Source organism: Scyliorhinus torazame, unplaced genomic scaffold, assembly GCF_047496885.1.
Source record: "Scyliorhinus torazame isolate Kashiwa2021f unplaced genomic scaffold, sScyTor2.1 scaffold_166, whole genome shotgun sequence".
Lineage (NCBI taxonomy): Eukaryota > Metazoa > Chordata > Chondrichthyes > Carcharhiniformes > Scyliorhinidae > Scyliorhinus > Scyliorhinus torazame.
Genome location: NW_027307893.1, coordinates 243,655 through 255,675, shown reverse-complemented (window position 1 = coordinate 255,675; position 12,021 = coordinate 243,655).

The following is a 12,021-nucleotide window of genomic DNA, read 5'->3' as shown; positions in this document are numbered from 1 at the left end:
ACACACGGGCATAGTGTTCAGGAAATAAAACTGTTCCCTAAAAACAATGGGAATGTGTCTCAATATCAGGTCGAGAATAACGACCAGCAGATCCCCCACTGCCATGGCCAACAGGTAACAAGTCACACATTTGGACAGCCCACAGTTTCTTCTCTTCAGGATAACAATTGTGATGAGGTTCACTGTGAGGAAGAGAAATAAGCAATGCATCAGGCTGGGGAAGACATCCTCAGTTTAATTGAGATAGTGTTGACAAAGTCAGACAAGTACACAGAAATAGAGACGACTCACACTCACACAAATAGTGAGACACTAATACACACAGACTCAGAGAGAGAGGAGAAACTAATACACACACACGCACAGGCACCTGGGGACACTAATATACACACTCCATACACGCAGACACTAATATATACACACACAGTTACAGATAAACCAATACGAATGAAAATGAAAATGAAATGAAACACACTATACACACACTAACACAAAGATACGTTAATACCCACACTCACACAGGCACTAATGCACACATTAATAGAGAGACACAATTGCACACATTCACAGACACACAAAGACACAAATCCACACACTCGCAGACGCATAGATAGAAGTACCTATACTCACAGACCTAGCGTTTCAAATACACACACTTACACTGACACAGACACTATTACAAACTCATACACACAAACATATACAGACACAGAGACACGGAAAGAAAAAGAGGCACTCACAGACACATAGAGAAACAAATCTACACACACACTCAGGGTGGCACTAAAACACACATTCACACACAGACACAAATACACACTCACACACACAGACACAAATTCACACCCTCACACACACAGACACAAATATACACAGTCACAGACATACATAGAAACATAGAGGCACACTCAGAAAGACACAGAGACACGGATACACACGCACAGACATAGACTCACAGAGACAGAGATACAAAGAGACAGTCACAGAGATAGGTGCACACATACAGACTGTGATAGACACAGAGACAAAAATACACACACACAGATAAAAATATACACGCTCACAACCACAGAGGCACAAACACACAGGCTCACAGAGACACTAGTACAGAGGTTCACAGAGACAGAGATACAAAGAGACAATCACAGAGATAGATACACACATACAGATTGTCACAGACACAGAGTCATAAATACACACACAGACACATAAAACAAATACAATGACTCACGGAGACAGAGACACAAAATCAGTAACTCTGTGACAGACACAGAGAGCGGTAAGTACACACACTCAAACACAGAGTGACACAAATACAGTAACTTAGAGGTATTGTCGATGGAGTAATAATCTAAAGATCTCGGATAATGATCTGTGGACCTGGGTTTGCGGTATGTGATGGAACTTAATCTCAATAAAATATCTGGAAATACGACGATGAAGCCATTGTCGATTGTCGGAAAACCCCATTTAAATCCCTTTATGTAAGGAAATGTGCCATCCTTACCTGGTCTGACCTACGAGTGGCTCCATACTCACTGCAATGTGGTTGACTCTTAACTGCCCTCAATTATGAAGATGACGGCGTTTGACTGGGGTGAGCACAGTAAGAAGTATTTTACCTGGCGCTGTAAGACGTCGTACTGTGCTCTTATTTAAGGATGGGTAATACATGCTCACACAGCCTCCGGCCCTCACGCCCCCTGGACGAATATTAAAAACTCACACACAGACACACAAATACACACTCTGACAGACACAACGAGAGACACATACATAAACACACACAGACACAAATAAACTGGCTGACAGCCACCCAGGGAGATACATACACAAATACAATTCGGGACGGGCAATACTTGCCGACACATCCCATGAACCAATAAAAATACTCACAGATACAAACACAAATACACACTCACACCACACAAAGAGTCAAATACATACACACACTGACAGACACAGAGAGACACCAACGCTACCACAAACACACACTCATAAAACGACACATTCACGTACGATGACACCAGCACCCACCTGCAAACACAAACCCGTTCACAGATCCACTCACACAACCACACCCAGACAGGAAACCACGCATTCACATTCATAAAACACCCGCACCTTCCCACACACACATTAAGACGCCCTCGGAGACTCACCCATCCGCACCCATTCACCCTAAGACACCCTAACACACTCACTCATGTCCACACACACATACACAACACCCCTACACATCCACACACATGCCCACAAACGCACGCGTACACTGTCTCACAGACGCACGCACACGCCCACACTTACACACATACACACACCCAAAACAGGCACACCCATATACACATACACACACACAAAATCACTCACACACAAACACAACCAGGCACAAACCGCATTACCACACCTACACCGAACACACAGGCACACACAAACGCAAAAAAAACACTCACCCACACACCCACAAACAGTTGCACATACATGCATTCTCCCTCACCCACACGCACACATCACACTCTCACACAGTAAAGCACACACCCACACATGCCTACTGCCAAACACACACTTACCCACATAGACATAACCACACACGTACACACACATACATTCACTCCCACCCTCCCACGCATAGACACACACCAACACACAAAGACACACACACATACCCTGCACCCCCCCACACACTACCAAACACACAACCATACACATTCGCACCCACTCTCGCACCCACACTCACACACACAGACAACCACAGGCACACCCAAACATGCACGCGCACACCAAAACACATTCCCCAAAACACACACAAACACGCACACATGAACTCACTCACCACCGCCCCCAAACACAATCAGATACTCACCCACACACATATACTCCCACACACAGTCACACACACACACACACAATCACCCCCACTAGATACAAACACCCAGACACCTCGACTCACACGCACACCATGCACACACTCACAAACACACAAATCCATATCTAAAATACATACGTACACACACACAGATATCGCCACAAATATGCACAACTCTTTAATTTCCGCCCCATCAGTCTATTATCGAGCATTAACAGTTTAATGGAAGTGGGCAACAGTAGTGCCAGCAAGCAGCACATACTCAGCAATAACCGCCTCACAGACACTGAGTCTCGGTGTGCCAGGATCAATCAACTCCTGACATAATCACATCCTTCCATTAAGCAAGGACAACACACTGAAGTAAGAAGGGAGGTGACATCAAGGCAGCATTTCACCGAGTATGGAATCAAGGAGCGCGAGCAAAACTGGAGTCAGTGGGGATGAGAGTGAGGTCTCTCTGCTGATTTGGAGTCACACCTATCAGAAAGGAGAGGGTTGTGATCCTTGGAGGCTAACAATCTCAGCTCCAGGAAATAACTCCTCGTGTTGATCAGGGGGGTCTCCTCGGGCCGGCTGCTTCATCGGGGAGCGTCCGTACCTCATACAGTCAGAAGTGGGGATGTTCACTGCTAATTTTACAATGTTAAGCACCGTTTGTGATTCGGATACTGAAACAGTCCGTGTCTGTGTACAACAGGATCTGGGCAATATCGGGGCTATTCAGTGGGCATTTACATGCAGGTCTCACAAATGTCAGCGAATGGCATCCTCAGTCCATTCAATCCCTCTCGTCTGATACTGCGGAACAGGATAATGTTGTTTATTCTGTGGAGCTTCTTACACATTAACATTGGGAGACTGCTTATCTCCAGGCACTCTGCTCAGCAGCGAGCACTTCCCATGTATCGTATCCAATCAGGATAAATTAGAATTCTAAAGGGGCAGCACGATGACGCAGTGGTTAGCACTGCTGCCTCACGGAGCCCAAGTCCCAGGTTCGATCCCGGCTCTGGGTCACTGTCCGTGTGGAGTTTGCACATTCTCCCCGTGTCTGCGTGGGCTTCGCCCCCACAATCGAAAAACATGTGCAGGGGAGGTGACTTGGCGGCATTGCCTCTTAATTAGAAGAAATTAAATTGGGTACTCTAAATTTATGAAGGAAAAATGAGAAGTCTCACGTACAGACTGTCTGATTGCCAATCCATCTCCCGACATACCCAGGAGAAAAGATCTACAAGCTGCTGTAAGTCAGCTTCAGTATGGAATGTCAGCAACAGCAACTCATCAAACGGGTATTACACACTTTAGTATTGCTGTGCAGTCGTCCCAAGTTGAATAGCTTGCTGTCAGTTCTGCCATACAGGTGGATACACTAACTTGTCAAAAGAGTGAAATAGCAACATGTCGCTCAGTCTGTCACAGAGAGTGAGCCCCATGTCCCAGCCCTGCTTTACCCCGGTACTGATGGTGGAAGTCTCTGATGAAGCTACATTGTCTCTGACTGCATTGTGTAAGTTACTGTGGAAAGAACAACTGACGCCAAAGGTCCAGGCGGCAGCCAGTGTTCCGCAGCAGTTTAAAGAGTCCGTCTCTGCTGACAAGGTCGAAGGCCTTGGCGAGGTTTATGAAGACAATGTGGAGAGCTCTGTGCCGCTGACGGCACGTCACCTGAAAATGTCGGACTGAGAAAATCCTGTCAACTGTCGATCTGTCCATTCTGAGTCTGCCACATTCACCCCGTGTTTGCGGGGATTTCAACCCCACTACACAAATATGGGCACGGTAGGTAGGTTGAACACACTAAATGACCTGTTAATTGGAAAATATTCTTTGCTTGGTGAAGTTATAGATCGTGTCGCGCGACCTTGCAGGTTACAACGGGACATTGACAGGATGCAGAGCTGGGCTGAGAAGTGGCAGATGGACTTCAACCTAGATAAACGTGAAGTGATTCATTTTGGAAGGTCTATTTGAATGCTGATTATAGGATTCAAGGCAGGATTCTTGGAAGTGTGGAGGGATCTTGCAGTCCACATACATAGACTGCTCAATGTTGCCACCCTGGTTGATCGGGTTGTAAAGGAGGCGTGTGGTGTGCTGGCTTTCATTAACAGGGGGATCGAGTTTAAGAGCCGCGAGGTTTTGCTGCAGCTTTATAAAACCCTGGTTGGACCACACTTGGAATATTGTGTCCAGAGAACATAGAACATAGAACAATACAGCGCAGTACAGGCCCTTCGGCCCACGATGTTGCACCGAAACAAAAGCCATCTAACCTACACTATGCCATTATCATCCATATGTTTATCCAATAAACTTTTAAATGCCCTCAATGTTGGCGAGTTCACTACTGTAGCAGGCAGGGCATTCCACGGCCTCACTACTCTTTGCGTAAAGAACCTACCTCTGACCTCTGTCCTATATCTATTACCCCTCAGTTTAAAGTTATGTCCCCTCGTGCCAGCCATTTCCATCCGCAGGAGAAGGCTCTCACTGTCCACCCTATGTAACCCCCTGATCATTTTGTTTGCCTCTATTAAGTCTCCTCTTAACCTTCTTCTCTCCAACGAAAACAACCTCAAGTCCATCAGCCTTTCCTCATAAGATTTTCCCTCCATACCAGGCAACATCCTGGTAAATCTCCTCTGCACCCGCTCCAAAGCCTCCACGTCCTTCCTATAATGCGGTGACCAGAACTGTACGCAATACTCCAAATGCGGCCGTACCAGAGTTCTGTACAGCTGCAACATGACCTCCCGACTCCGGAACTCAATCCCTCTACCAATAAAGGCCAACACTCCATAGGCCTTCTTCACAACCCTATCAACCTGGGTGGCAACTTTCAGGGATCTATGTACATGGACACCTAGATCCCTCTGCTCATCCACACTTTCAAGAACTTTACCATTAGCCAAATATTCCGCATTCCTGTTATTCCTTCCAACGTGAATCACCTCACACTTCTCTTCATTAAACTCCATTTGCCACCTCTCAGCCCAGCTCTGCAGCTTATCTATATCCCTCTGTAACCTGCTACATCCTTCCACAATTTCGACAACACCACCGACTTTAGTATCGTCTGCAAATTTACTCACCCTCCCTTCTGCGCCTTCCTCTCGGTCATTGATAAAAATGACAAACAGCAACGGCCCCAGAACAGATCCTTGTGGTACTCCACTTGTGACTGTACTCCATTCTGAGCATTTGCCCTTAGTGTTGGGTGGGATTGCTGCGTTGTGGGGATAGGGTGGAGGTGTTGACCTTGGGTAGGGTGCTCTCTCCAGGAGCCGGTGCGGACTCGATGGGCCGAATGGCCTCCTTCTGCACTGTAAATTCTATGATGATAATACTCTATGATGAAGATGAGAAGGGGTTCCTTGTGTTGCTGAACACATGTTCAGCTCAGAGTGGCTGACACATATGTTCAGTGGACAAGCACAGCCTAAGTTCGAAGACATATGTCAGAGATGCTAAAATCCTCTGCCCAACATGCAGTCCCACACGCGAGATGCCAGAAATTGAACCCACAGGATTACATTTATTCTCAACTATGTCACACCAGGACCAATGACGATGGAGCCCCAAATCCAAACCAGAACTGATACTGAGGGACAATAATCCACTTTGAACCGGAATGTGGACACATTCTTAAAGGCAGCACGTTGTGGAGTTTTCGAGAAATGAAATGTGACAAATTGGAGATTGAATTGAAAGAGAGGAATCGGGAAATTAATATTCAGTGACTACTCGATTGATTGCAATAGCTCGGTGATGTCACATTCAGAAGCTTGCTCACATTACTAGCCCAAGCAGGACACAACCCGACACGATATCTGTCCTACAGGGGGAGATGGGCAGGCCACACGGGAAGTGGCCAGGAGTGTGGTTGCACAGTTTGTGGATCCAGATGTCCACCGGGGCAAGAGGCGCTGTATCAGCCAAAACTGGTGTCAGGTAGAGATATTTTTGGACGGCGAGGTTGTGGGGGTCGGGTGGCGTTCTCAGGCTATCTTTAAACGTGATCAAACACAACAGTTTTTCTAAATGGACAGAGAGTTCGACAATCAGACGCGCAAAGTCATGGAGAAATTTGATCAGATCAGTCAGAAAATGAAGGGTTTGCGAGAGCCGCAGGTGATAGAGGTCAGTGAGCACAAGGATGATGGGTTAAGGCGATTTGCTCAGACATTAGACAGGGATGGCAGGGTTTGGGGTGAGCTTTGAGTCTGCAGCTTTGCAGTGGGAGCCTGGTCAGCAGTGAATTGGAATATCGAGTCTGTTATTCACATCGACAATTGGAGTAAGCCAGAGGATGAGATTCTCTAGTCTCCAGTAGACATTATTAATGATGCGCTGGATTTGGAGTTAGCCATCTGCTCAGGGTTAAAGGGGAACAGACGTGGAAATCTATCTGGACCCATCTCAGGTACAGGAATGGAGTCACCGGATAGGGAACACAGTCTCTGAGTGTCCATGTCCCCGTGGCATTAATAAGAAGGAGGTTAATTCATTGGAAAGCGGATTACAAATATAATTGCTGCCTTTATGGACTTTGTAGCATTGCCAATAGGAGCCAGAGGAGAGAGCGAAGTATTAAAAAAAAATTTAGCAGTGTTTTGTAGAGTTAGTAACTGAATTCAGAGACCTAACTGAAACAACAGCAGCAAACAGGACGGAGTAAATGACAAGACCAGCAACACAGGGTTTGTAGAATAAATATCTGGACAGGGAGCCTTACCAGGTACACCAGCAATAGCCAGAATCGGATAATATCCCGCTTCAATAATCCAGAGTACATATTGGATCCTGAATGCTAATGAAAGCCAATCTTGAGATATAAAGTAAAGGGCCGTGGATAAACCCCTGTACATTGTTATAACGTTCAGATCGACTGTTGTCAGATTCTGCTCCCTCCTCTCGCTATCTCTGGGGCCGCTGATCTCTGTCAGTGTTGGAGTTGATGCTCCCGCTTCCAGTTTGGGATAAAACCTTGAAAGGAATGCTTATTAATAAAAGAGGTGAACCCTCCACTGACACAATTGGAATCCGTGGAGACTGTCTTTAATTACAGTCACTGAACAAACAAATTCAGTTAACCCCTCTCCTTCCAGCACGTTTTATATCAGAATAGAGAATAATATTCACCCACTCTAGAAACGGTGTCTGCGAATCTGAGGAGTGAAAAGGTTAAAACACCTGAGGGACTGACCTTAAACTTAAAGGTCCCCTTGGATACATCAGTGGTCCTTTTGTTATCATGGTTGTGGGTCTGAAATGAAGCAATATTTAGTCAGGATTGACAGAGACTGCTGAAACGTAGGATGTTGTTGAACATTACATTCGTTGAACACACTGTTATGTACAGCACAAACTTAGCACAACGTCACATAGAATTATATACAGTACAATCTTAGCAAGAACATCACACAGAACAATCTCTCAGTGATATGCACAGTACAATAATCGCATGAACTTCACACAGAGCTATCTCTCAGTGTTATGTACAGGACAAACTTCACAAGAAGCTTAAGATAGTACGATCTCTCAGTCTTCGGTAAAGCACAATTTTATCAATACCGTCACAAAGAATTATCTCTCAACCTTACGTGCCGCACAAACGGAGCAAGAACTTCACATCCAATTATCTCTCATAGAACATAGAAAATACAGCACAGAACAGGCCCTTCGGCCCACGATGTTGTGCCGAACCTTTGTCCTAGATTAATCATAGATTATCATTGAATTTACAGTGCAGAAGGAGGCCATTCGGCCCTTTGAGTCTGCACCGGCTCTTGGAAAGAGCACCCTACCCAAACTCAACACCTCCACCCAACACCAAGGGCAATTTGGACATTAAGGGCAATTTATCATTGGCCAATTCACCTAACCCGCACATCTTTGGACTGTGGGAGGAAACCGGAGCACCCGGAGGAAACCCACGCAGACAAGGGGAGGATGTGCAGACTCCGCACAGACAGTGACCCAAGCCGGAATCGAACCTGGGACCATGGATCTGTGAAGCAATTGTGCTATCCACAATGCTACCGTGCTGCCCTTAAGAACAAATAAATCTACACTATATCATTTTCCCGTAATCCATGTACCTATCCAACAGCTGCTTGAAGGTCCCTAATGTTTCCGACTCAACTACTTCCACAGGCAGTGCATTCCATGCCCCCACTACTCTCTGGGTAAAGAACCTACCTCTGATATCCCTCCTATATCTTCCACCTTTCACCTTAAATTTATGTCCCCTTGTAATGGTTTGTTCCACCCGGGGAAAAAGTCTCTGACTGTCTACTCTATCTATTCCCCTGATCATCTTATAAACCTCTATCAAGTCGCCCCTCATCCTTCTCCGCTCTCTCTCAGTGTTATGTACAGTACAATATCAGCAAGAGGCTTCACATAGAACTGTCTCTCAGTGTTTTTATTTTAATTTAGAGTACCTAATTCACTTTTTTACCAATAAGGGGAGGTTTGGCGTGACCAACCCACATACACTGCGCATCTTTCGGTTATGGGGGAACACCCACACAAACACAGGGAGAATGAGCAAACTGCACACGGAGAGTGGCCCAGGGCCGGGATCGAACCTGGGAAGTCAGCTCTGTGAGGCAGCTATGCTAACTACTGCGCAATCGTGCTGCCTCTACCTCTCAGTGTTATTGCACAGCACAAACTTACCAATAATTTCACATATAAATTAGTCAGTGTTATATACAGAACAGTGTTGGTAAGAACAATTATCTCTCAACTTTATTTACATTAAAAGCTTGGCAGGAAGTTTCATATATACCTATCTTTCGGTGTTCTGCAAAGCACCGACTTAGCAAGAGGCTTCACATAGAACTATCTCTCTATCTCTCTCTCTGTATCTCTGTCTCTGTATCTCTCTGCATCTCGGTCGTCTTTCTCTCTCTAACTCTCTCTCTATCTCTCTCTCTCTCTCTCACACTCACTCTTTCTTTGTATTTCTCGTCTGGGTGCCTCTGCATTCCTTTCTTTCTCTGTCTCTATCTTTACTAGTATATCAATCTGAATCTCCCTCTCTTCCTGTATCTCTTTGTATCTTTCTCAGAATTTATCTCCCGTTGTATCGTCCATTTTCTATACCTCTCTCGGTATCTCTCTCTGTGTCTCTCTCACTCACTCTGTCTCTCTTTCTGAATCACTATCTCTGCATCTGAGTATGCACTATCGCTCTGTACACCTCTCTCTCTATAACTCTCTCTCTCTGTATCTCTTTTTCTTTGTAATTCTCTCTTTGTATCTCTCACTTCTTTGTATCTCTGTATTTCTGTGCAATCCTGTCCCTGTTACTCTCTCCATATATACCTATCGCTGTACCTCTCTCGTTCTGTATATCTCTCTCTCGAGTTGTATCTCGCTCTCTGTGTCTCTATCTCTGCATCACTTTCTGTGACTTTCGTTCTTTACGTACCTCTTTCTGTACATACCACGCTCTGTGTATCACTCTTGCTCTGTACCTCTCTATCTTTCTGCCTCTATCTCTGTACGTCTCACCCTTTGTTACTCTCTGTATCTCTCTTTCTGTATTTCACACTATTTGTATCTTTCTCTGAAACTTTCTCTGTTTCCCTCTCTCTCCGTATCTCTCTCCCTCTGTTTCTCTCTCGATATCACTTTCTGTACCTTTCTTACTCTGTAACTCTCTCCGTATCTCTCTCTCTATGAAGTCCCTCTCGCTTAGTGGATCTCATTCTCTGTGACCCCATATCTGTACCTCTCTCTGAATATCTCTCTCTCTCTCTGTCTATCTCTCTCTGCCCCACCCCACCCCCTCTGTATCTCGCTCTATATCTCTCCATCTGTATCGTTTTCTCTCTCTGTAACTCTTTCCTTAGATCTCTCTCTATTAAGTCTCTCTCCCTCTGTGTGTGTCTCGCTCACTGGAGATCTCTCTCTGTCTCTCTCTCTCTCTCTCTCTCACCCGGTCTCTGTATCTGCATCTCTTCATGTGTGTAACTCTGCAACTCTCTCTCTGTACCTCGCTCTCTTTGTCTCTCTCTGTCCCTCGCTCTCTGTATCTCTCTCGCTCTCTGTTTCCCTCCCTCTGTATCCCTCTCCCTCTGTATCTATCTTTATATCTCTCTCTCTGTTTATTTTTCTAACTCTGTAACTATCTCCGTATCTCTCTCTCCATGAAGTCCGTGTTGCTCACTGGATCTGTTTCTCTGCATCTCTACATCTGCACCTCTCTCTCTCTATGTATATATATATCTGTATCTCTTTCCCCTTATTTCTCTTCCCCTGGCGCTCTCTCATTCTCTCTCTCTCTCTCTCTCTATATATATATATATATATATATAAATATATTTTATAGATAAATATATATCTATAAACAGAGAGAGAGTTTCGGATTGAGAGACATAGAGAGACAGGTGCAGATATATATATATATATCTGTATCACTCTCTTTCTGTATCTCTCTCTCTGTATCTCTCTCTGTGTCTCTCAATCCGAATGCATTTCTGTCTCTCCCGCTGACTGGGTCTCTCTCTCTGTACACCTCTGCCTGGATATCTCTCCATATCTCTCACTCAATGTGTCTTTGTATTTATCTCGCTCTCTTTACCCACTCTTTCCCTGTATCTCTCGAACAATATTTCTCTCTCTTTGTATCTCTTTCTCTGTATGTCTTTCTCTGCATCTCTCCCTGTATCTCTGTCTCCTTTTTTCTGTATATGTATCTCTTTCGGTCGCGGTATCTCTCTCGGTCGTTGTATATCTCTCTCTGCATCTCTCTGTCTGTATCTCTCTCTCTCACTCTGGATCACTCTCTCTATGCCCCTCGCTCTTTCTCTGTATCTCTCCCTCTGTATCTCTCCCTCTGTATCTCTCTCTCTGTATCTCTCTCTCTGTATCTCTATTTATATCTCTGTATCGCTTTCTCTCTCTGTATCTCCCTCTCTCTGCATTTCTATCTGTAGATTTCTCTCTGTATCTCCCTCTCTATATTCATAGAATTTACAGTGCGGAAGGAGGCCATTCGGCCCATCGAGTCTGCACTGGCTCTTGGAAAGAGCACCCTACCCAAGGTCAACACCTCCACCTTATCCCCATAACCCAGTAACCCCACCCAACACTAAGGGCAATGTTGGACACTCCCCAGCCACTCCGAACCATAT